This window comes from Phyllobates terribilis, unplaced genomic scaffold (assembly GCF_046119375.1).
Source record: "Phyllobates terribilis strain yellow unplaced genomic scaffold, ASM4611937v1 Scaffold_10__3_contigs__length_209671492, whole genome shotgun sequence".
Lineage (NCBI taxonomy): Eukaryota > Metazoa > Chordata > Amphibia > Anura > Dendrobatidae > Phyllobates > Phyllobates terribilis.
Genome location: NW_027362770.1, coordinates 144585034 through 144609974, shown reverse-complemented (window position 1 = coordinate 144609974; position 24941 = coordinate 144585034). Strand labels below are relative to the sequence as shown.

Genomic DNA, 24941 nt, shown 5'->3' with positions numbered 1-24941 from the left:
TTTTACATGTTTGTTTTTCCCAGCCTCCACAGAAGGCTTCTGGGTAAATACGCACACTGACGATTTTAACGAATTTGTAATATGTTGCCGATTGAGATCAGCGCCATCATCACGTGCGGACACATTACGTTATAACCTCTGCTTTTTCTTGTATATTTTATATAAGTTTTCATGTCTTGTAATGATTCCTAAATGAGCTTTCAAATTTTACAACAGCTATTTCCTCTCCGAGAAGCAGTTTCCGTGTGGTTCCGACCGTCCGTCATGTTTTACAGCCGGGATTGCTTTATATTTCGGTTGCAGTTTATTATGTTTGCACTCTTAAGTGGTTGAGCGGTTTATTAGGCCTTTTCTTCATTTAAAAGGAACCTGTCATTGTTAAAAGATCCATTTGGATTAGAGCCAGGATGTCAAACTCAAATACTAAGGCTATGTGCCCACGATGCAGAAATGCTGCATATTTTTTCCGCTTCTCCCTGGCAGGAAAAACGCATGCGGATTTTACATGCGTTTTTCCTGCCAGGTAGAAGCGTTTATCAAGCGTTCTTCACTTGCATTTCTGCATGCGGGTTGACAAGCGCTTTCCAAGCGATTTTAGCATCACTTGGAAAGTGCTTGACAACTTGGTCACACTATATAAATCCATGCAACCGGCATGGATTTATATAGTGTGACCGTAAAAGAATGGTAAAAAATCTACTATATAATTGTCTTATCCCGTCTGTCTATCTGTCTGTCCAGGAAATCCCGCGTCGCTCATTGGTCTGGCAGCGGCCAATCAGCGCCGCGGGATTTCAGAAAAAAGATGGCGGCCGTTAGCGGCTCATCTGCGGGACGGAGCTCAGCGGCGTTGCAGCCGGGAGATGAGCGCCTCGAGGCTCTCATCTCCCGGCCGGTACCAGCAGAAGGACCCCGACCGCCGGACCCATCTGCGGGACGGAGATGCAGCCGGGAAATGAGCGGCGCGAGGCGCTCATGTCCCGGCCGGTAGCAGCGGAAGGACCGGCAGCGTCTCTGACATCCATGCGGAAGGGAGGACCGGGGAGCGGCGCTGCGAGTCGGGATACTTCTGCTGCGAGCGCCCGCTCATGTCCCGGGTTCTCGCAGCGGAAATAGCCGCACAGGCAGCGCCGCTCCCCAGTCCTCACCAAGACGATTCGATGATTGGTCGCGGTCTTTGGACCCGACCAATCACTGATCTTAGCGCAAAAGTTAAATACCGCTGTGCTGATTGGTCGCGGACGCTGCCCGCGACCAATCACCGATTTGGGCACCAAATTTAAATATCTTCCGCGACCAATCAGCACAGTAGTGGTTAACTTTAGCCGCAAGATCAGTGATTGGTCGCGGGCCAAGACCGCGACCAATCACCGATTTGTGCGGCACATTTAAATAGCGGCCGCGACCATTTGGATGTCAGCGTGACCTGTCACATGACTAAATGACGTCATGGAAGGTTCTTTTAGACCATCGCGAGCCGTACAACACACCGGACGCATCGCTATGGAGACCGGGGGGCCATCGGAAGGTAAGACCCGGGTACCATCCGCATATAGAATCGCATAATATCTGTGTGTACAAATGTGCTGACACGGATAATATGCGTTTCAATGTAAGTCAATGGCGGCAATTACGCTGCGTGTCCGCAAAATTAATGGACATGCTGCGTATTTTTCCGCAATGATAATCCGCAGCGGAAATTTCCGCAGCATGTGCACAGCACGGATTATCATTGGGGACCATGGGGCACGTATTACCAAGCGGTTTTTAAGCATTTTTGCTGCGGAAATTCCATAGCAAAAACACTTGAAAAATGCATAGTGGGCACACAGCCTAATAAATGCAGCATTTCTGCATCGTGGGCACTTAGCCTAAGAGGGCAAAAATTAAAAATCGGGACAAAATCGCAGGCTAACCTTGATATTTATTTAAAAAAAAAGTGTACAATTGAAGTTTTTCCTTATAATCAAATATAAAGATTATCTTTTAGTGTGGAAAAAATCTTAAAGGGGTTGTCCCGTGAACGAAGTACATTTTTAATTAATAGATCTTAGAATAAAATTAGCACATAATCACAAATGGGGCACACTGGAATAATGTTATGTAAGAGCAGTAAAAAGCATGTGGCCCAATGACCTAACTTAAATATGTAATAACAAAGGATAAAAAACCTTGACTTAGTAAATGCAGGTAAAGTATGATGCCAACAAAAATGACCACAAACACAGTATATTTCCATAGTGTATTTCTCCACACGCACGGTATAATGACCCTACTCAACCCTCCCTGTAGTATGGTGACCCCAACACAGTATGATACCCCAGCTGTGATCTCCACATAGTCCTCCACACAGTATAATGAGCCCCACATGATCCTCCAAACAGAATAATGGGCCCCACATAGTCCTCCATACAGAATAATGGACCCCACATAGTCCTCCATACAGAATAATGGACCCCACATAGTCCTCCATACAGAATAATGGGCCCCACATAGTCCTCCATACAGAATAATGGGCCCCACATAGTCCTCCATACAGAATAATGGGCCCCACATAGTCCTCCATACAGAGTAATGGGCCCCACATAGTCCACCATACAGAGTAATGGGCCCCACATAGTCCACCATACAGAATAATGGGCCCCACATAGTCCACCATACAGTATAATGGGCCCCACACAGTCCACCATACAGTATAATGGGCCCCACACGGTCCACCATACAGTATAATGGGCCCCACACGGTCCTCTATACAGTATAATGGGCCCCACACGGTCCTCTATACAGTATAATGGGCCCCACACGGTCCTCTATACAGTATAATGGGCCCCACACGGTCCTCCACGCGGCCCTCCACACGGACTAAGCCGGGCCCCACATAAAAATAAATAAATAAATAATTAGCTACCTATCTTCATTCCCCCGCTGCTCCGATCTTGGCAGCTAGTGCTCTGAAGCTCTGCACTTCTCCGTATTGCTTAGCACAGCGGTCATTGTGATGTTATTGCACCCACTGTGCTGAGACATCAGATGTAGAGGGAGAATGATGGGGGAAGGAGTATATGGCTCCTTTCATCATTGCTTGCAGCTGAAAGTGCGATACCGGAAGGTGCTGGCGTCGCGGGCCAAATATAATCACCCTGCGGGCCAGAGTTTGACATGTGGAGTAGAGGAACTGTAGGGTGGGTATAGTTGTATCTGATAAAGATGGCATCTGTTCGGCCTATAGCATTCCCTCTCGCCCCGAGTGTTCTCCATGAGGAGAAGGGAGTAAGTTGCTGCCAGATGCACCTATGTGAGAACGAAGAGTCAGGCCTATTAAAATGTCTGATACCTGGCTCTTCAAAAGCTGATGACGTGAGAGCTAAAGGGGTTGTCTACAGCTCAGACCCCCACCAATCGGCAAAATACGGCACTTATATCCCCTTTAGAACGGAGTGACAGTGCGCTTGCTCCATTCATTCCTTATAGGGCTGCCAAGCTCTGCTCTCCTCTTTTACTGGCAGCTCCATGGAAAATGAATGTAGCGGGCGTCTGACCTTCCGCTTTATTTTATCACAAGGGTAAAAGTTTCCTGTGCCTTTCCCACCGATTAGCAACTTATCGACTATCTGCTGGACAACCCCTTTTAAAAAGCCTCGCACACTTTAGTTGATTGGCCGGATCCTGCTCCAATCTTGGATGCGTGTGGACGCTTTAATGCGTGCTGTGCGTTGAAATATTTAATGCTTAATACCTTTGTGCGGTAAATGATTACCTTATATTGTCTCAGTGATCCCAAGACAATTGTCACCCATAATCGCCCGGTCATATACTGAAGTGACGTCTTAACACCTGACATATTATTTTATGACTTGTAGACAGGAACTACAAAGAAATATTTACTTTTCGAAACTGTCACTTACGGATTATTTTCAGTCTCATTTTCCTGTTTAAAGCGGGTCTGATCTCTTCGACTGGATAGCCTGGTGTACTTTACAAAATCTTTATAAGAATGACTGTACAACCTCCAGCTCTATCTGTACTCTTAAAATTATACTAATTTGCGTGAAGTCACTTTGTCATGGATTTTCAAAAGTACACCGGTCTCATCAGGAGTTGTGGGACTGTCAGCACAAAGGGACTGTCAGCACAAAGGGACTGTCAGCACAAAGGGACTGTCAGCACAAAGGGACTGTCCAAACCAAGTGCAAGCATCGTGGCGCAAGCCAATCATTTAAGTGCACCTTCCCAACTGCTTGGTTTCCATCTATCTCCACCCTTCCCTGTCAATCGAAGAAGAGGAGGGGTGAGATAAAGAGAGAACCAGCAGGTGGGAAAGTGCACTTAAATGTTTGCCCCCGCCTTGAAGCACCGAGCTCCTGCACTTGGTTTGAACAGTCAGTCTGTGCTGACAGTCCCTTTAATAACGTCTGCTGTTTGTACTGTGAAATCTGGTGACTGAGCCAGATTGCGTTTTGTCCAGAAACTGTTCAGTTTCTCTATAACTTGCCATCCACTCTATTCCTCTTCTGCATTCTGCCAGGACTATATGTGCTAGAACTTCCTTTCCCTCACTTCCCAGAATGCATTGCTTGCCTTTGTGTAATAGAATAGCTACTTGAAATCTTTTTCACGTTTTGTTTTTGTCTTAATTATGAACATTGCACTTCCCAAAACAAATCCTTTCTAATTAGGCAATCACCTAATCTTTAGTTCATATGAGGTAACTCTGCAGTGTGCGCTCTGTTTACCAGGATTGTGGTTCTAGCAAATCCCAGTATTACGCAGTGTTTGCTCTGTGGAAGGCTCCTGACAGGTGGACACGCATGTGTGGTTGCTCTTATGCTCTCCTCCGTGGTCTCTGCTATTCTTTACCAACTTCCGGACAATGATGGGCATTATTATTTGTACAAGTCTTTTTTGCTGCCAAGGAGATGTAATAACATAGTCCTGCAGGCTGTAGGTCTCTATGGACAAGGGCAGGGCTAATTCTCGGAGCCGGGTAACGGGCACATCTAGACATTTTATACTGTGTTTTTGTGGACTGGCACATTCATGAAAGCAATGGGTATAGATAGTGCACTCGTCTTGGTATGAGCCGCTGAGTACTCAGGCCTGTAACAGCCAGGGGTAATATGATCAGCTGTTGTGCTTGGCCAAGGTCATTGTGCATGGTCACTGCAATGTCCCACACCATTTTAGTTTGGCTCCTGGAGAGAGTATGACACATGCTTTACTGCAGTGATGTAAAACTGCTGCGAAATGCATGCTTGTGCTTGTAGTTTTGCAGCTGTTGAGCTGCTGGATGTAGTGATGGATACACAAAAACCAATAGTGACAATTAGCCTGGATGGAATATGTCTAGATCTGTTGTATAGCTTCATTTGTTTTTATTTTGTCATAACATTATCAGTGCACTCATCCAGAAAAAAAGCTCGGTCCTTATTCCTTCATCCCCCGACAGCAAGGTAAAACTTCTTTTGATGCACATACAAGTCTATTATGTCCCTGCAACTTGCTATCCACTCGTTTATGGGTGTTTTTTACTTAGTATTCTAACAGCATTATAGGTGCTGGAACTTCCTTTGTCTCATTTCCACCATGTATTGTCCAATGGCTCACCTGCCCCGAACTGAAAGTCCACTTCTCTGTTCTGTATGCTTTGACGTTCATGTCTGTCAAAGACTCACCCCGACGTCCTGTAATCTGTGTTTCTGCTGCCAGAGGTGGATGGCACTTGACAACAGGCGGACGGCATGTGACACCTTATTTGTGCGTTATGTATAGAGATGACTACTCTTAGTAAGCACCTGTACACACCAGTTTTCTGTTTGGAAGTGACAGTCAGTGTTTTGTTATTCATTAGATCTTCGTTGACGGCCCAAACTGCATCAGCCAATATTGAACAAATCGTTTTTTTTCACGGAAACGGATATTTTCATTATCATCCCCTTTATCCAAATTGTATCAGCCCTATAAAGCTACTAGATGGTGGCCAGATTCTAACGCATCGGGTATTCTAGAATAGGTATGCGGCTGACCAGGCGCAATCAGCAAAGCGGTGTTAAAATTTGGCGCCTATATCGCAGATTGGTCACGGCCGGCAACTGCGACTAATCAGCAGAGCGCTGTTTAAATTTGGCGCCAAACTCGCTGATTGGTCGCGTCTGGCGTCCGCGACCAATCAATCAGCACAGCAGTGTTTAAATGTGGCGCCAAAATCGCTGATTGGTCGGACCCAATCAGCGATTTTGGCGCCACATTTAAACACTGCTGTGCTGATTGGTCGCGTCTGGCGTCCGCGACCAATCAGCACAGCAGTGTTTAAATGTGGCGCCAAAATCGCTGATTGGTCGCGGACGCCAGACGCGACCAATCAGCGAGTTTGGCCCCAAATTTAAACAGCGCTCTGCTGATTGGTCGCGGTTAATCAGCGAGATTGGCGCCAAATTTAAACAGCGCTCTGCTGATTGGTCGCAGCTGGCAACCGCGACTAATCAGCAGAGCGGGGTTTAAATTTGGCGGCAATAATGCTCATTGGTCGCGGCCGGTGACCGCGACCAATCAGCAGAGCGGTGTTCCGAATTGGCACCAAAATCGCTGATTGGTCGCGGTGGCCGGCTGCGACCAATCAGCAGAGCAGGGTTTAAATTTGCCGCCCATATCGATGATTGGTCGCGGCCGGCGGCCGCAACCGATCAGTGTCGTATTAGTGAGGACCGGGGAGCGGTGCTGCCTGTGCGGGTACTTCCGCTGCGAGCAGCTGGGAGATGAGCGGCTGCTCGCAGCAGAAGCATCCCGACCGGCGGCGCCGCTCCTCGGTTCTCCGTTCACACTTGCCGTCGGGAGATCATAGCGTTGTTTAAATTTTGCGCCAATCTCGCTGATTGGTCGCGGTTAATCAGCAGAGCGCTGTTTAAATTTGGCGCCAAACTCGCTGATTGGTCGCGGACGCCAGACGCGACCAATCAGCACAGCAGTGTTTAAATGTGGCGCCAAAATCGCTGATTGGTCGCGGTCTCCGCACCCGACCAATCAGCGAATCGTATTGGTGAGGACCGGGGAGCGCCGCTGCCTGTACCGCTACTTTCGCTGCAAGAAGCCGGGACATGAGCGACTGCTCGCAGCAGAAGTATCCCGACGCGCAGCGCCGCTCCCCGGTCCTCCCTTGACACCCTAGCCGCTGATCTCCCGACAGTAGCCGCATGGTGTTACTAAGGTCCTGACATTTGTGTTCAAAATCGCCCGCGACCAGTCACCGATTTGGGCGCAACATTTAAATAGCGTCCGCGACCAATCAGCACAGCGGTGTTTAACTTTTGCGGCAAGATCAGTGATTAGTCGCGGCCGAAGATCGCGACCAATCACCAATTTGTGCGCCACATTTAAATAGCGGCCGCGACCAATCACCGATCTTGCAGAAACATTTAAACACCGCTGTGCTGATTGGTCGCCGACGCTGTCCGCGACCAGTCACCGATTTGGCACCACATTTAAATAGCGTCCGCGACCAATCAGCACAGCGGTGTTTAAATGTGTCTGCAAGATCGGTCATTGGTCGCGGGCGCTGTTTAAATGTGGCGCCCAAATCGGTGATTGGTCGCGGGCAGAGGCCGCGACCAATCAACACAGCGGTGTTTAACTTTTGGTCCAAGATCAGTGATTGGTCGCGGCGAGAGATCGCGACCAATCATTGAATCGTATTGCTGAGGACCGGGGAGCGGCGCTGCCTGTGCGGCTACTTCCGCTGCGAGAACCCGGGACATGAGCGGGCGTTTGCAGCAGAAGTATCCTGCCCCGCAGCGCTGCTCCCTAGCCACCCTAGCCGCATGGAGGTCAGCGTCGCCTGCGGTCGGGAGATGCAAAAACGTTTGTGGTTTTTTTATGCAAATTTTCAGCTGCATTTTACACTACCAGCTGAGTCTGAGATTTCAGAAATCTTTCACACGTTTGGTTTTCTTGTCCTCAGTATTTTGTACTTTGCATGTTTTTTTGCACAATAGAGCATGTCACTTCTTTCAGTGTTTTTCACCCTTTGAAAGCAATGAGTGGTGCAAAAACACAAGTATCAGTTTTTGCTGTGTTTTTAGTGAACAAAAGCAAGTACAGCAGTATGTGAAACCCTATTCCTGTGATTTTCTTAAGTTTAAACCATCTTGTCTTGGTCACCCGAGATGGCAGTTAGGATTACTACAGTTTTAATTAAATTAGTGATGCATACACCGTAAACATTGGCCAACTAAGGTGTGAGATTGAACAATACCTGTGGCTGACCAAGGTGTGAAATTGAACAATGCCCTGAGCAACTCAATGGCTGACCATAGTGTGAAAGTAAACAGTGTCTTACAAACTCAGTGCTTTGCCAATGGCTTAGGTAAACTATTCCCGACCAATTCACCTCACCCACTGTTAAATTTGTAAGTCTAATTAATATGTGTGAAGACGTCACACACATTAATCTAGACGTCTGGCTCATTAAGATTAGAAGCTGTTTCGTCACAATATGGTTTTACATATGGTCTTACATTGATGACCTGTGTTCATGCTTCTGTGGTGGAAGCAAAGCTGAACATTGGGATCCAGTAAAACGCACCAAAAGCTGCATTTTTAGCGAGTCGTCTTTTCTGCCAAGAGAGCAAGTTTTGATGCTGAAAAAAACGCACCAAAAACACCCTGTGTGAACATACCCTTAAGGCTTAAAACAAAGAAACCATTCACCATAGACAAAAAAGCTACAATGCAGACGATTTCTGCTTCCTGGCCTGAGTCTTGGCAGTAAACATACTTGCAGGACTTGTTTTTTTTGCCTTCCCCCTTCCTCCCTGCACTGGGATTAGCTTCCACTGATAAGACCTGTCACCATCACATGTGTCCAGATCACACGATGGACCACGGTCTCACAGAGGTGGCACGCCAGGAAACATTCTGATGGCAGCGTGAACTCCAGACTTAAGAAGCTGATCACATAGTCTGATTAAAGGCTTACCGGCTGGTGTAAGCAGCACTGCCCTTTACTTACCCGAGGTTGCTGCTAGTGATAATATTTCAGTAATGTGGCTTATCTGCGGCCGAGGAAATGGCTTCTACCTCCCCCGACAGCCATTAACTATTTATGCAACAAAATAAAAATTGGTAAGAATTCAATATTCCTCGGCACACGTTATTCCGATGGGGGGTCACATTGACCTGACGTGCGTTGTATGGTCCTATGACAGCGCTAACATCCCGGGGTTATATCATCCATTGCCAGGGGTCATAAAGGAGTTGTCTGCTTTTTATAATCCCTTTTTATTAGCCAGATCCCCAAAAATATGTTGTTGTGTTTTTCTTACTATTGAGATCAACTGTGATCAACGTGGAAATCCTGCAGCAAGTGTTCAATTGCCCTGCAGTGCCCCTGCAGGAGAAGTGAAGCATTGCATTGTGCTCATTGAAATCTATGGACGTGATGGGTCCTCCAGAGAAGGGGACAACCTTTTGTAGCCCTTCTCATTTATGGTAACTCCTATATGTGAAATGAGGGACCCCTTCTAAAGCTGAAATCCTTCAGTGCGAAAACACCAAGGATTTTTCACTGAGCACGGACTAGCCTCTGATCTCCTGACCCAAACTCTGCAGCCTCTTCCGTGCAACACGGTCCGTGCTCAGACCATGGCAGACAGATTTGTGAATCCAGTCTGACGCCCCCTTCACACCTCAGTGTTTCCAGTATATGTGGTGACCCTTACACACGCACACCCATTATAATCTATAGGGCTGCGCACGTGTCCGTGTGTTCACATGGATCATGTGACCTACAGTCCGTCAATAAGTCCCGCATATGTGCTCACGGATGACATAAAGTATGACATCTGTGTGCCGAACTTGTGACATCCCGGAATAAAATGCAGAAAAGAAATGACAGATGTTTTAGGTGTGAGATGTGCAAAGATCGAGAGAGATAGAAAGATGTCCATGAGATATATAATTAGTGCCATCCGTGTGTAGTTTATTGTACATGTCTTTAGCAAATAAATAAATAAATGAAAAAAAAAAATGGCATGGCGCCCCCCCTATTTTTATAACCAGCTAAGGGAAAGCAGCTGTGAGCTGGTCTTATTATGCTGGGTAGAGTCCAATAACCATGGAGCTTCCCAGACTATTATCAGCTCACAACTGTCTGCTGGTTATTAGAAATGATGTGGGGTCCCCCCTAGTCTTAATAACCAGCAAAGCAGATCGCTCGGGACTGATAGTAGGCTGGGAAGGTCCATGGATATTGTCCCCTTCCCAGCCTAATAAGACCAGCCCTCAGCCGCCCCAGAAATGGCGCATCCATTAGACGCTCCAATTCTGGTGCTTAGCCTCGGCTCTTCCCGATTGCCCTGGCTTGGTGCCAATCAGGGTAATGGAATTGTGGGGTTGATGTTAGCTGACATCAAGCCCAGGGGCGGTTGAGGGCTGGTCCTGATAGGCTGGAAAGGGGACAATATCCATGGCCCTTCCCAGCCTATTAATATTAGCCCCCTTTGTGGGTTATTAAAATAGGGGGGGGGGGACCCCATCTTTTTTTTTTTTTTTTTTTTTTTAGGGTCCTCCCCCATTTTTAAGAACCAAAAAAGGCAAATCAGACAGCTGAAGGCTGACAATAGGCTGGAAAGCTCCATGGTTATTGGGTCCTACCTAGCATAATGAGACCAGCTCACAGCTGACTGCTTTCCCTTAGCTGGTTATTAAACATAGGGACGACCCCCCACGTCATTTTTTTTTATTTTTTTTATATTTTTTGCTAAATACAGGTACAGTAAACTATACATGCATGGCACTAATTATATATCTCACGGACATCTTTCTGTCTTTCTTTGCACATCTATCATTTCTATTCTGCATTATGTTCCAGTACGTGTCACACTGATGGTGTACAAGGATGACACACACGGACACGATTAGCACCGGTACCGGAAATAATATAGACTGTTTGCAGTAGATTTTTCTGCACCAAAAACCAGAGTGTAGGCTGGAAAAACACAGCATTTTTACATGCACTTTTTTCCCCCATTTATTTTAAAGGGCGAAAAATGATGAAAGAATTGACCCGCTGCAAAACACGTTGATGGTTCAAATCCGCAAGGAAAAAATAAGCGGCGTAAGGCTACGTTCACACATGTTGGGTTTTTCAGCATCACAAATCTGCTGCAAAACATATTTTCTGGCAGGGAATCAGCTGCGTCAAAAACTGTGGTGTTTGCTGTGGTTTTTGATGCGTCTTTTCTGCGTTTTTTTTTCACTGTCCTTCTTGTCTCTCTATTTATGCATGTACATAAAGTTCTGTGAAAAAAAGAGCCCCATTCTATTTTGCCATCAAAAATGCTGATGCAAATTTTGGTACGTTTTTGATGCGTTTTTTTTTTACCCTAGGGAAAAAAAAGTGTCAAAAATGCAACATGTGAACAAGCCCCAAAAGGTTCAGTACCTTTTTATATCTATATATAACCTTTTGTGGAACCATAAGACAAAGATGGACCATGTCCTCACAGAGATGCTGCAGCAGCCCGGACGCTGTGGTGTAAAGCTGATAGACCAGTTCTTTACATCGCGTCTCGTGAATTGGTGAAATCGCAGTAAATGCTGCGCCTCCAGGTTTCTGCTCAGTAACTTCACAAATGGCTGACTTATATCATGTCCAGGGGCTGGCGCAACGCTTCCCGAGTGACGTCGTAGGCGTAGACCAGGTCACAAACTAGTGCAATATATACAGATCAGGTTAGGTATATGGGGGCTTACATAGCCTGGATCTTCCTATATGTACCAAGCTAGCCGACCCACCCAGTCACTTGTATGGTCCCAGCTATTGGCGATTATGGATGGAAGTCCCATGATTAAAGGGGCTGTCCACAGAATAGTTGATAGGGGTCCGAACACTAGGATCAGCAGAACGGAGATTTTTTTTTTCAATCCCCATTACAAAATGGAGCGGCAGGCCGGACCCTCCGACAACCCCTTTAAGCGTGGGAAAAGTTCTACCCTCACCACTAGATGGAGCCGCTGAGTCAGTCTTTACATTCCAAGATTTCATATACAGCCCTGGAGGGGCTGGGAAGTGTTTTATGGGCAGTAGGGGGTTAACTCCGTCACCATTTTCCGCTGCTGGACCCTTTCCACCTGGCTGTGAAATTTGATCTAGGTGAATGATCGGATTTGAGCAGGTTTATGTAATAGCACCTGCTGCATACATCATATCTGAGCTCACCCACCGGTGAGTTTATCTGCGCGGGTGAAAATGGTGAATATATTATATATATATATATATATATATATATATATATATACAGTACAGACCAAAAGTTTGGACACACCTTCTCATTTAAAGATTTTTCTGTATTTTCATGACTATGAAAATTGTACATTCACAGTGAAGGCATCAAAACTATGAATTAACACATGTGGAATTATATACTTAACAAAAAAGTGTGAAACAACTGAAAATATGTCTTATATTCTAGGTTCTTCAAAGTAGCCACCTTTTGCTTTGATGACTGCTTTGCACACTCTTGGCATTCTCTTGATGAGCTTCAAGAGGTAGTCACCGGAAATGGTCTTCCAACAATCTTGAAGGAGTTCCCAGAGATGCTTAGCACTTGTTGGCCCTTTTGCCTTCACTCTGCGGTCCAGTTCACCAATAACCATCTAGATTGGGTTCAGGTCTGGTGACTGTGGAGGCCAGGTCATCTGGCGTAGCACCCCATCACTCTCCTTCTTGGTCAAATAGCCCTTACACAGCCTGGATGTGTGTTTGGGGTCATTGTCCTGTTGAAAAGTAAATGATGGTCCAACTAAGCGCAAACCGGATGGAATAGCATGCCGCTGCAAGATGCTGTGGTAGCCATGCTGGTTCAGTATGCCTTCAATTTTGAATAAATCCCCAACAGTGTCACCAGCAAAGCACCCCCACACCATCACACCTCCTCCTCCATGCTTCACGGTGGGAACCAGGCATGTAGAGTCCATTGGTTCACCTTTTCTGCGTCGCACAAAGACACGGTGGTTGGAACCAAAGATCTCAAATTTGGACTCATCAGACCAAAGCACAGATTTCCACTGGTCTAATATCCATTCCTTGTGTTCTTTAGTCCAAACAAGTCTCTTCTGCTTGTTGCCTGTCCTTAACAGTGGTTCCCTAGCAGCTATTTTACCATGAAGGCCTGCTGCACAAAGTCTCCTCTTAACAGTTGTTGTAGAGATGTGTCTGCTGCTAGAACTCTGTGTGGCATTGACCTGGTCTCTAATCTGAGCTGCTGTTAACCTGCGATTTCTGAGGCTGGTGACTCAGATAAACTTATCCTCAGAAGCAGAGGTGACTCTTGGTCTTCCTTTCCTGGGGCGGTCCTCATGTGAGCCAGTTTCTTTGTAGCGCTTGATGGTTTTTGCAACTGCACTTGGGGACACTTTCAAAGTTTTCCCAATTCTTCGGACTGACAGACCTTCATTTCTTAAAGTAATGATGGCCACTCGTTTTTCTTTACTTAGCTGCTTTTTGCTTGCCACAATACAAATTTTAACAGTCTATTCAGTAGGACTATCAGCTGTGTATCCACCTGACTTCTGCACAACACAACTGATGGTCCCAACCCCATTTATAAGGCAAGAAATCCGACTTATTAAACCTGACAGGGCACACCTGTGAAGTGAAAACCATTTTCGGTGACTACCTCTTGAAGCTCATCAAGAGAATGCCAAGAGTGTGCAAAGCAGTCATCAAAGCAAAAGGTGGCTACTTTGAAGAGCCTAGAATATAAGACATATTTTCAGTAGTTTCACACTTTTTTGTTAAGTATATAATTCCACATGTGTTAATTCATAGTTTTGATGCCTTCAGTGTAATGTACAATTTTCATAGTCATGAAAATACAGAAAAATCTTTAAATGAGAAGGTGTGTCCAAACTTTTGGTCTGTACTGTGTATATATATATATATATTTAAAAAAAATAATAATAATTTTTTTATATATATAAATTATTATATCTTTGTGTATGTATGTATATATATATATATATTAGATTTTTATATAAAAAAATAGAATAATATTATATTTTTTTATATAGATCTATTTTTATGTATAAAAATAGATCTATATAAAAAATAATATATATTTATTTACCTTTTTAAGAACAAGTTAACAATCAGAGATGAGCAAATCCCAAATGGCCAGATCAGTATTCTGGGAGTCCTGCGAAGGTTAAAAAAAGCTATTTTTAAATCATTATTTATTTATTTTTTAATTCATCAACAGTGCCAGAACTGTATGTGGCCATGTGTGGTATTGCACCTCCACCGTATTGATAAGCTGCACTTTCCATATTTTTTATTTATTTTACTCCCTTCTATAGTGCACATTTTACAGCCCTTTACATACATTATCATCACTGTCCCCATTGGGGCTCACAATCTACATTCCCTATCAGTAAGTCTTTGCAGTGTGGGAGGAAACCAGAGAACCAGGAGGAAACCCACACAAACACAGAGAGAACATACAAACTCCTTGCAGATGTTGTCCTTGGTGGGATTTGAACCCAGGACCCCAGGCCTGCAGTGCTAACCACTGAGCCACCGTGCTGCCATATCCGCTTGTACTGTGCTGTTTGCATTGCTGGACACTCGTGTGATCTCACAGTGTGGTATAACAGGGGCGGCCATTGTTTTGTGTCATCGGGGCCCTGGGTAGGCGGGAGAGATTTTTGTGTAATATCACATTTCCTGTTTTTCCAGGTGAAACAACCTTTACCAATACGGGATTAGCTCAGAAGTTTAGGTGGGAGGGTCAGGCCGGGGCACGTCTGCATTAGGTCAGGTGTGAATGCCCGGTGTAAGCACACAGTCCCCTCCCTGGGGTGTGCCGGTGTGAACAATGACCTAGTTACATCTTGTCCCTGGACACAAATTGCTGCAAGTCCCGAGGTGGATCGAATATGTCAGTGTGTCTCTCGTCACTCACAGATGATGTCATAAAAGAGAAGTATCAGGATTTTTGAATTTAAATACGCACTCCTATTATTTTTAAGGGAGATAAGCCACCGCCAGAGGGGTATGGCAGAGGCTTTTTCCTTAGCTAAGCCAAGCATTTCTGTTTATGGAGGAGTTGAGCAATGGTTTCCTGCCAAGTTAAGGGTCCCAGAAATCAGTCCCCTCTTGATCTTAAAGGGGTATTGAAGTAAATCCATGGGATAGAGGATAACCTTCCAATCGCTGCACTCCCATTAAGAACGAATGGAGCGCCAGTGCGTATTATTTACCACGCCCTGGTTGTTGGGATTTGTAGGGTCCCAGCAGTCAGCCCCCCAGCGATCAGAAAGTTTTTATAATGATTTGAGCTCCCCTCTGCATTCAACTAAGATATGATGGCTACCGGCAGCCACCACCAGAGGGAGTTTTCATACTAATATGCATTGATCTGTCTGCAGTAATCTCATTAACTCCCTCTAGTGGCGGCTGTACCTAAACAGCATATCCTCTTCTAAGGGAATTTGGAGCGGTGTATCAGAAAAGAGGAGCTCTGACTGCTGTAAATGTATATATGTTGATGAATTGGCGCAGAATTTAAAGTAATTAGTAAAATGAGGTCGGTTCGAGGTCCACTGCTCCCATCGATAAGTGCGAGAAGATGAACTTTGAGATAAATGATGGCTAATGAGTAGAGATGAGCGAATCTGCTGATATTTGGATTCAGATGATTTTCTTAAATTTGACCATTTATCCAATGCTCGCCTGTCCCTCTGGGTGGTCCTCTTCTAGGAGTGCTCTTCCATCTTCACAGAGGTCTTCAGCTCTACCTATGGGTGATCGGCCTACGCCCTTGGCCACCACCCTTCCTTCTGGGTCATTCTTGTCTTCTTACCTCTGACGTCACAGCAGAAAACATTAAAGCCGAGCGTCTGATCTCTCCGGAGCCGCGGAGGTAAATGTTTTCTTGGCTAATTATAGACGTTGCAGGCGACGGGCACCATTTATTTGGATTGCGCTGAGCCAAGTAACCAAGTTTTGGGTCACAAGAAGTGCTTGATGTGTACGCTGCCGGCCCGATGGCTGCTTTTCTATTGCCTGAAGTATTCGGCTGTTTGACACCGCAAGCTCCGCAGTAATGATCTACAATTATTACGCAATTAGAGCAGTAATTACAGATTTGGCAGACGAGACACAACTTTTCATGTGCTGCACGGATGTACACGCAAATGTATTTCCCCATCGCAGCTGAAGAAACGTCTGTGTAACCGTGGCAGGGATGTATCGCAATTATAGGACCGGCCCCATCAGCGATGGCTGTCGGGGTCAGATGTCCCCAACCTGCCGGTCAGACTGCTCTTTCCCGAGGAGGACTCTCACATTTGGTGGCCAAAAACACTAATCGTAGGGAAAAACATCTAAGTTCTTCAGACTGGCTATGTCACTTACCCCATGTGCAGGGCATTGCAGTTGCAGCTTAGGTATCCATGGTTATGACCACTCCTATAGTGACAGTTAGTTATATTAGCTCTTAGTGGTTATAACCATGGATACCTAAGCTGCAACTGCAATGCCCTGCACATGGGGTAAGTGACATGGCAAACTATACTACAGTTCTAATTGGAGGTATTTGCGAATAATATTATTATTAATATATACAACATATTGGGATAGGATCTTGGAAATGGGAATACCCCTTTTTAAAGCCAACATTCAGCCGAGATAACCGTCGGCCAGACGTTGGTACGGACAGCTGACATTCCAGACTTCATCGTATACAGGAGCGGATGGAGATGTGAATGGATACCGCTGCCAATCACTGTCGGCGTCATTTCCATGGAGCTATCGCCAGAGCATTCGAGCATCGGCTTCCATCTGCTCCCCATGACGCCGCAAAAGTGGCGTAAAAGCTTCGAAAAATCGAAGAAGGGGAGAAAAAAATAAAGTGCAAAAAATAAAAGGTAAAATCGCCTGCTCTGTAAAGGGTTGACAGTAACTTTGAAGATTGTTACTTCCAGTAGGGGACGCTAGAGACCCCGTTCTTCCTCTCTGACGGGGCTACTAGCACCGTAAAGTCAGTGATTGAAACTTGTCGAGTGCCGCCCTCTTGTGTATGCGTTTGGTATTACACCAGATATTTGTTTTTATTCTCATTTATGATCCTCTTTTTCTGATTGACAGCACCTAAAATGTCTAAATTTTCAGAACGTTTTAGCAAATAATGATAGGGATAAGTAATAAAAATGTGTGCTTAATAAGAGGACAATACAGGGAGTTATATTTTTCGGTGGCCTTTACGTAAAGCAGACTGGCATTGAGCGTGTGTCAGCTCCTGTGTGTCTATAATGTTTGCCGCATGTATACCAGAGCTGCGCCCCGGACCGGAGCATTATAAATAAATAATGAGGCTTGTGAGAAAAGTGATGCAGCGTAAATGGTTCCTGGAAACCTGGCCGATTGCATCCTCTCCTTCCAGGAATATCCAGTCGCGCCACGCACCACAAAACTACCATCCGCCTGCCGAGATCACCAGACACTTATCACAAAACTTCTGAGAGCGATGAGACATTTTTTCCCTGACATTTTACATGTCATATTGGAAAAAAAAAAAAACACTTTACCCAGAGCAAAAAAAAAATCCACAAAAAATGGCCCTAACGAAACCCTGTGTGTATTACCTACTCTTGACATTTCACTATACACTTAAGACTTGCACCTGGCTGCTAAAAATGGCGACAAAACGCCTTGTGTGAATCTGTGGACTGCAGCTTTGGTGGTGACTAGAGGCTAGGTTATATTCAGTACCATGTTGGCAAAGCAATATTTTGTAAAAACCGACCTCTGTAGGTATTAATCCATGTATGATTAACCCCTTCCCGACCCGTGTCACACCGTTTGTGACATGGAAAACAGTTCGTTCCCGACCCATGTCACAGCGTCTGTGACATGGAGGGAAAGACCCCCTGCAGCGCCTGCGAGCGGGGTCGCTCAGGTGTCACAGTTGCTACTGCAACTGGACATCCTGAAGTCGACCCCCCGGGGGGTGGATTAACCCCCCCGTGCCTGGGACCCCTCCGATTGGCTGTTTCATTTTCACTTTTAATGAAACTGCCAATCGGTATGAATTAAATATTTCACCAATGAAAATTGGTGTAATATTTAAATCTGGGCATGGCCTGATGCTTACAGCATCAGCCATTGGCTGGGGGGAGTGTCACCTCTGTCCCCCCCTCCCCCCAGATCTGATTGGGGGGCTAGCGTCACATGGATACTAGCCCCAATCAGATGTGGAGGGAGTTTTTAATGATGGCCGCAACTGCCCGTCCATGGATCGGGTGCCGGCCGTTGTGGACCCTCTGCTGCTGCCCCCCCGTGGACCCTCTGCAGCTGCCCCCCCGTGGATCGCCTGCTGCCGCCGCTGATCGCCTGCTGCCGCCGCTGATCTGCATCAGGTAGTATTGCCCCCGCTCCCCCCCGACCCCCCCTCCACTCCACCCTGCCCCGACCCCCCCTCCACTTTCATACCTGCACCCCGACCTCCGCTCCCTCTGCTCCCTCTCCCACGTCTTCATCCACCGGCTGCTGCTCTCCTTCTGACAGCCGGTGGACTGTGATCACAGCAGCAGCAGGCTCAGTGTAAATGCCCTGCTCCTGTGATCAAACCCACCATCCCCCAGTCCCAGTGATATCACCCCCCACCTCCCAATAATCACCCCTGTCCCCAGTGTTCACCCCCCCTGTCCCCAGTGTTCACCCCCCCTGTCCCCAGTGTTCACCCCCCCTGTCCCCAGTGTTCACCCCCCCTGTCCCCAGTGTTCACCCCCCCAGTGTTCACCCCCCCTGTCCCCAGTGTTCACCCCCCCTGTCTCCAGTGTTCACTCCCCATCCCCAGTGTGCACCCCCCCATCCCAGTGATCATCCCCCCCCCCCGCAAACCCAGTGATCACCCCCCTTGCTGCTGCCGGCTCCTGCCCCAGTGATCACCCCCCTTGCTGCTGCCGGCTCCTGCCCCAGTGATCACCCCCCTTGCTACTGCCGGCTCCTGCCCCAGTGATCACCCCCCTTGCTACTGCCGGCTCCTGCCCCAGTGATCACCCCCCTTGCTGCAGCTGCTGGCTCCTCCATCTCTTCAGCCCCCCCCCTACGCCTGACAGCCCCCGTACGCCTGACAGCCCCCGTACGCCTGACAGCCCCCGTACGCCTGACAGCCCCCGTACGCCTGACAGCCCCCCTACGCCTGACAGCCCCCCTACGCCTGACAGCCCCCACACGTGACTGCAGAAGGTTACACCAAGCACATACACCCACACACGTACACTCACACTATAATAAAGTTTCGATTTTTTTTTTTTTTTTTTTTTTTTTTTTTTTTTTTTTTTACACACGCACACAGCACACAAAATGTCCCGCCCGTCCCACTCATCCCAGTCTAGGGCGTACTCAGCTTAGTAGGCTATGTCAGGTTGGTGTGTGTGTTGTAGTGTGTGTGTGTGTGTGTGTGGTGTATACACTACAATATACCACACCGCACACCAACCTGACATACACTACACAATGGTGTCCACTAACAAATTGGAACCATGTTGCGTTTGGAGAGTCCCTGTGTGCCCAAACATTGGAGCTCCCCAACAAGTGACCCCATTTTGGAAACTAGACCCCCCAAGGCACCTATCTAGATGCATAGTGAGCACTTGAAACCCCCAGGTGCTTCACAAATTGATTAATAAAAATGAAAAAGTGGAAAAAAAAACACTTTTTTATTTTTACGGATTAATTTGTGAAGGACCTGGGGGTTCCAAGTGCTCACTATGCATCTAGATAGGTGCCTTGGGGGGTCTAGTTTCCAAAATGGGGTCACTTGTGGGGGAGCTCCAATGTTTGGCCACACAGCGGCTCTCCAAACGCAACATGGTGTCTTCTAACAATTTGAGCCGACAATTTGTTAGCGGACACCATGTTGCTTTTGGAGAGCCGCTGTGTGCCCAAACATTGGAGCTCCCCCACAAGTGACCCCATTTTGGAAACTAGACCCCCCAAGGCACCTATCTAGATGCATAGTGAGCACTTGGAACCCCCAGGTGCTTCACAAATTGATTCATAAAAATGAAAAAGTGGAAAAAAAAACACTTTTTTATTTTTACGGATTAATTTGTGAATGACCTGGGGGTTCCAAGTGCTCACTGTGCATCTAGATAGGTGCCTTGGGGGGTCTAGTTTCCAAAATGGGGTCACTTGTGGGGGAGCTCCAATGTTTGGCCACACAGCGGCTCTCCAAACGCGACATGGTGTCCGCTAACAAATTGAATGGAAAATCGGCTCAAATTGTTAGCGGACACCATGTTGCGTTTGGAGAGCCCCTAATGTGCCTAAACAGTGGAGCTCCCCCACAAGTGACCCCACTTTGGAAACTAGACCCCCCAAGGCACCTATCTAGATGCATAGTGAGCACTTGGAACCCCCAGGTGCTTCACAAAATGATCTGTGAAAACAAAAAAGTACTTTTTTTTTCACAAAAATTTTCTTTTAGCCTAAATTTTTTAATTTTCACATGGGTAACAGGATAAAATGCATCCTAAAATGTATTGGTCAATTTCTCCTGAGTACACTGATACCTCATATGTGGTCGTAAACCACTGTTTGGGCACATGACAGGGCTCAGAAGAGAAGGAGCGCAATTTGACTTTTGGAGCTAATTTTCCATTCAAAAAGTAAAATGGCGCTCCTTCCCTTCTGAGCCCTGCCGTGTGCCCAAACAGTGGTTTATGACCACATATGAGGTATCAGTGTACTAAGGAGAAATTGACCAACAAATTTTAGGATGCATTTTACCCTGTTACCCATGTGAAAATTAAAAAATTTAGGCTAAAAGAAAATTTTTGTTAGAAAAATAAAAATGTTCATTTTTTTCTTCCATGTGGCTTTAGTTCCTGTGATGCACCTGAAGGGTTAATAATCTTCTTGAATGTAGTTTTGAGTAGCTTGAGGGGTGCAGTTTTTGGAATGGTGTCACTTTTGGGTGTTTTCTGTCATGTACACCCCTCAAAGGGACTTCAAATGTGATGTGGTCACTAAAAAAAATGGCTTTGCAAATTTTGCTGGAAAAAAGAAAATTTGCTGATGAACTTTGAACCCTTCTAACTTCCTACCAAAAATTTTTTTTTTTTCAAAAATTGTGCTGATGTAAAGTAGACATGTGGGAAATGTTATTTATTAACTATTTTGTGTCACATTACTCTCTAGTTTAGCAGAATAAAAATTCAAAATTTGAAAATTGCAAAATTTTCAAAATTTTTCCCATATTTTTGATTTTTTCACAAATAAACGCAAATATTATCGACCTAAATTTAATACTAACATGAAGCCCAATATGTCACGAAAAAACAATCTCAGAATCGCTAGGATCCGTTGAAGTGTTCCAGAGTTTTTACTTCGTAAAGGGACACTGGTCAGAATTGACAAAAATGCCAAGGTCTTTAGGGTCAAAATAGGCTGGGTCCTGAAGGGGTTAAAGATGGTGGTTCACAGATTTTGTTTAAAATTTTCAGAAAACTTGAGGTAACTTTTGAAGTGTATTGCAGATCCCACTTGAACCGCCATCTTTAATCAGATTTTAGTTAAAATATACTTAAAATGTGAGGTAAAGAATGTCGCAGACGGCATATCAACAGCCATCTTTGATCCAAAATAAAATAGATTTGTGAGGTAAATTTGACACCATATTGAATATTTAATGTGAGTCTCCATCTTTAATCAGATTTGAGTTAAAATCTACATGAAAATGGGAGGTAAGTTTTGAAGAATATTTCAGACCCCACGTGAACCGCCATTTTTAATCAGATATTGGGTAAAATCTACTAAATAAAATGTGAGGTAAATTTTAAAGATGGTATCTGCAATATTCTTCAATATTTATCTAACGTTTTCTGTAGATTTTAGCCCAAATGTGACTAAAGATGGCGGCTCACGTGAGATCTTCTTTCAAATTTACCTCACAAATCTAGGTTTTCTAATCTGTCCAAAGATGGAGGTTCATATGGGATTTGCGACATTCTTTAAAAATTTTCGTAGATTTTGACCAAAATGTGATTTAAAGATGGCGATTTCAGGTGGGATCTGTTTTTATTATAGTTTAAGGACCCCTTTAACAAATATATTATAATGGGGGTTCCCATTTAATTTCCGGTTAGCCCTGTCGTTTAAGAGCATGAACTCCTAAGACACGCGAGTATTTATTATCATGGACCTTTTTATTTATCAAAATTTTTCACAACTTTCATTTTTGAGACCATTTTCTTTTTTGCATTGATGGATAGGCCTCATTCAGCCATTTTAGGCCTTCCTTAGCTGATGAACTCAGTTGCCCATAGCAACCAATGAGAGCTCAGCTTTCATTTCTTAAACCGCCCTGGGGGAATGAAAGTTGCGCTGGGATTGGTTGCTAGATCCTATACCCTTATGTCAGGCAGGGTGCCCCCCATAGCTTTGTGTTTTCTAAAACCTAAAAATGGTAGATGGATTGTGACTGTGGAGGTCTCTGTTCTGGCTTGGGACATGCTGTAACGCTCCTGACATGCTTGGGTTATGTAGTAATATATGGAGCGGATATGGCCCCGGTGTAATGAAGCTTGGTGTATCGCTAATAATTTATCTTCCTTGCAGTCAAGAGGTTTCCCGCGAGGCAGGTTTCATATGCCGAATGTGCTTACATACTGCAAACCCTGTCAGTTTTGTGGGTCTCCCACAGTGCGGAGGGTTTACTGTTCTCCCAGAACAGGGTCAGAATCCATATGCTCAGGAGCCGCGCGTTCGCCCCCCTTTTTGATTTATTTCCTGTCACGCAAACCTAATTCCTTGAGACGTAAAGTTGAAGGGGTGCCAAGGACCTGCCACCACAGCCTAAATCCCCCCCCCCCCAAAAAAAAGTCTCGTGATTTTCCTCTTAACCCGCGCGGGTAGCGCCTCCTTTCGACTTCGCCGCGTATCCTCCAATATCACATCCATATCAATCACACAAGGTTTTATGCTAACGAGGAGCTCGGCCTCCTCCTAACAAGTCCTCCACATCTGGACGTAAATTCCTTCCCTGCGCTGAGGTCACCGGGACCCTGGGTATGGCGCAGAATGAGGTCTGAGCTTTACATGGGAAAGGAAGAGAAAGCCCGGGGTCCCCTCCTTACAAGATGTGTTTCGGATTTAATTGCTTTGGATTAAAGCCACGTAGGGTTAACTCAATGTCTGCCGGGTGATCCTAAATGCAGAAAAAAAAAAAAAAGCGAAAATTAAGGTGGTTTTCTGCCAGATTCGGTTCCAAGGAAGGCTGCGTACTGACTAATATGGCCGCCATGAAACCTTTTATGCTGAAGCCCCTTTTTATTATTGCCTTCACGGTGGCGCTCCCGGTCATCCGCTGTGAAGGCAAGAATAGCCGTAGGAGGGACCACGTTGTTGCCTGCACAGCAAAATGGCCAACCACTAAAAAAATACACTCGAAAGAACTTCTCACATGTACAGCAAAGTCGATTTTGCTATAGAAATGAATTGGAAGAGTTTTTTCCAAGCGCTTTTGAGGCACATTTCGGAGCAGAACCGCTCTAAAAAATAATGAATGTGCCCGTTTTTGCTATTTTTCGGTTTGTTTTTTTTTTTTTTTTTTTAAAGAATATAATCTTGCACAGTCCTGTCATTTTTAAGTCTGCCGCTCGCTCTCTGCCTTTTGCTCGCTCTCTGCCTTTTGCTCGCTCTCTGCCTTTTGCTCGCTCTCTGCCTTTTGCTCGCTCTCTGCCTTTTGCTCGCTCTCTGCCTTTTGCTCGCTCTCTGCCTTTTGCTCGCTCTCTGCCTTTTGCTCGCTCTCTGCCTTTTGCTCGCTCTGTCTTTCGCGCCCGCGCGCTCTGTCTTTCGCGCCCGCGCGCTCTGTCTTTCGCGCCCGCGCGCTCTGTCTTTCGCGCCCGCGCGCTCTCTTTCGCGCCCGCGCGCTCTGTCTTTCGCGCCCGCGCGCTCTGTCTTTCGCGCCCGCGCGCTCTGTCTTTCGCGCCCGCGCGCTCTCTTTCGCGCCCGCGCGCTCTCTTTCGCGCCCGCGCGCTCTGTCTTTCGCGCCCGCGCGCTCTGTCTTTCGCGCCCGCGCGCTCTGTCTTTCGCGCCCGCGCGCTCTGTCTTTCGCGCCCGCGCGCTCTGTCTTTCGCGCCCGCGCGCTCTGTCTTTCGCGCCCGCGCGCTCTGTCTTTCGCGCCCGCGCGCTCTGTCTTTCGCGCCCGCGCGCTCTGTCTTTCGCGCCCGCGCGCTCTGTCTTTCGCGCCCGCGCGCTCTGTCTTTCGCGCCCGCGCGCTCTGTCTTTCGCGCCCGCGCGCTCTGTCTTTCGCGCCCGCGCGCTCTGTCTTTCGCGCCCGCGCGCTCTGTCTTTCGCGCCCGCGCGCTCTGTCTCTTTCGCGCGCGCTCTCCAGAACTCCAAACATTAAAACAGACTTGTAGAAGTCCGTGATGGGAGTTTTGCACCGGACACTCAGTGTCCTGTACTTGTAAGTTCTGATTCACTCATCTCTAGTAGTTTGGTCTTTAACTGTGTGAAAAAATAATTATTCAGATTTTGTGCTCCACTAGGATACTAGAGTGCCCTGGTGCGAACACTTTGTGACCACTTCTAAAAGTCGGCATTGATAAAAATTTGCCAAAATCATCTGAATACTGAAACCCAAGCCACATTGTTGCGTGAACCCGGAAGAGGAAAAAACTTTTCCTCCAGAAAAGCACTAATAGATGAAGTCTCTTTGTTGTTCAATACCAGAGACTTCTGCCCAAAGCGATGGGGGACGATACGCAAAATGTCAGAAGTGGAAGATAGAGGGAATCTTTCCATTTAATGCCTGCAGCAACTTAAGAGTGGTCTCGTCCTCTTTGCAACTTTGCAGTTTTATTTCTTGTCAGAAATTCTCTTTTGTCAAGAATATACCTGTCTCCTCCTGCAGTTTTTCAGTAGTGGCCAGTTTCCT

General features: G+C 46.2%; 1 protein-coding gene across 1 annotated transcript in view; it reads left to right on the top strand.

The window, feature by feature from the left end:
- The window catches only part of CLINT1 (clathrin interactor 1), a 93815-nt gene that overhangs the window by 11851 nt on the left and 57023 nt on the right, over positions 1–24941 (top strand). The window lies entirely within an intron of this gene.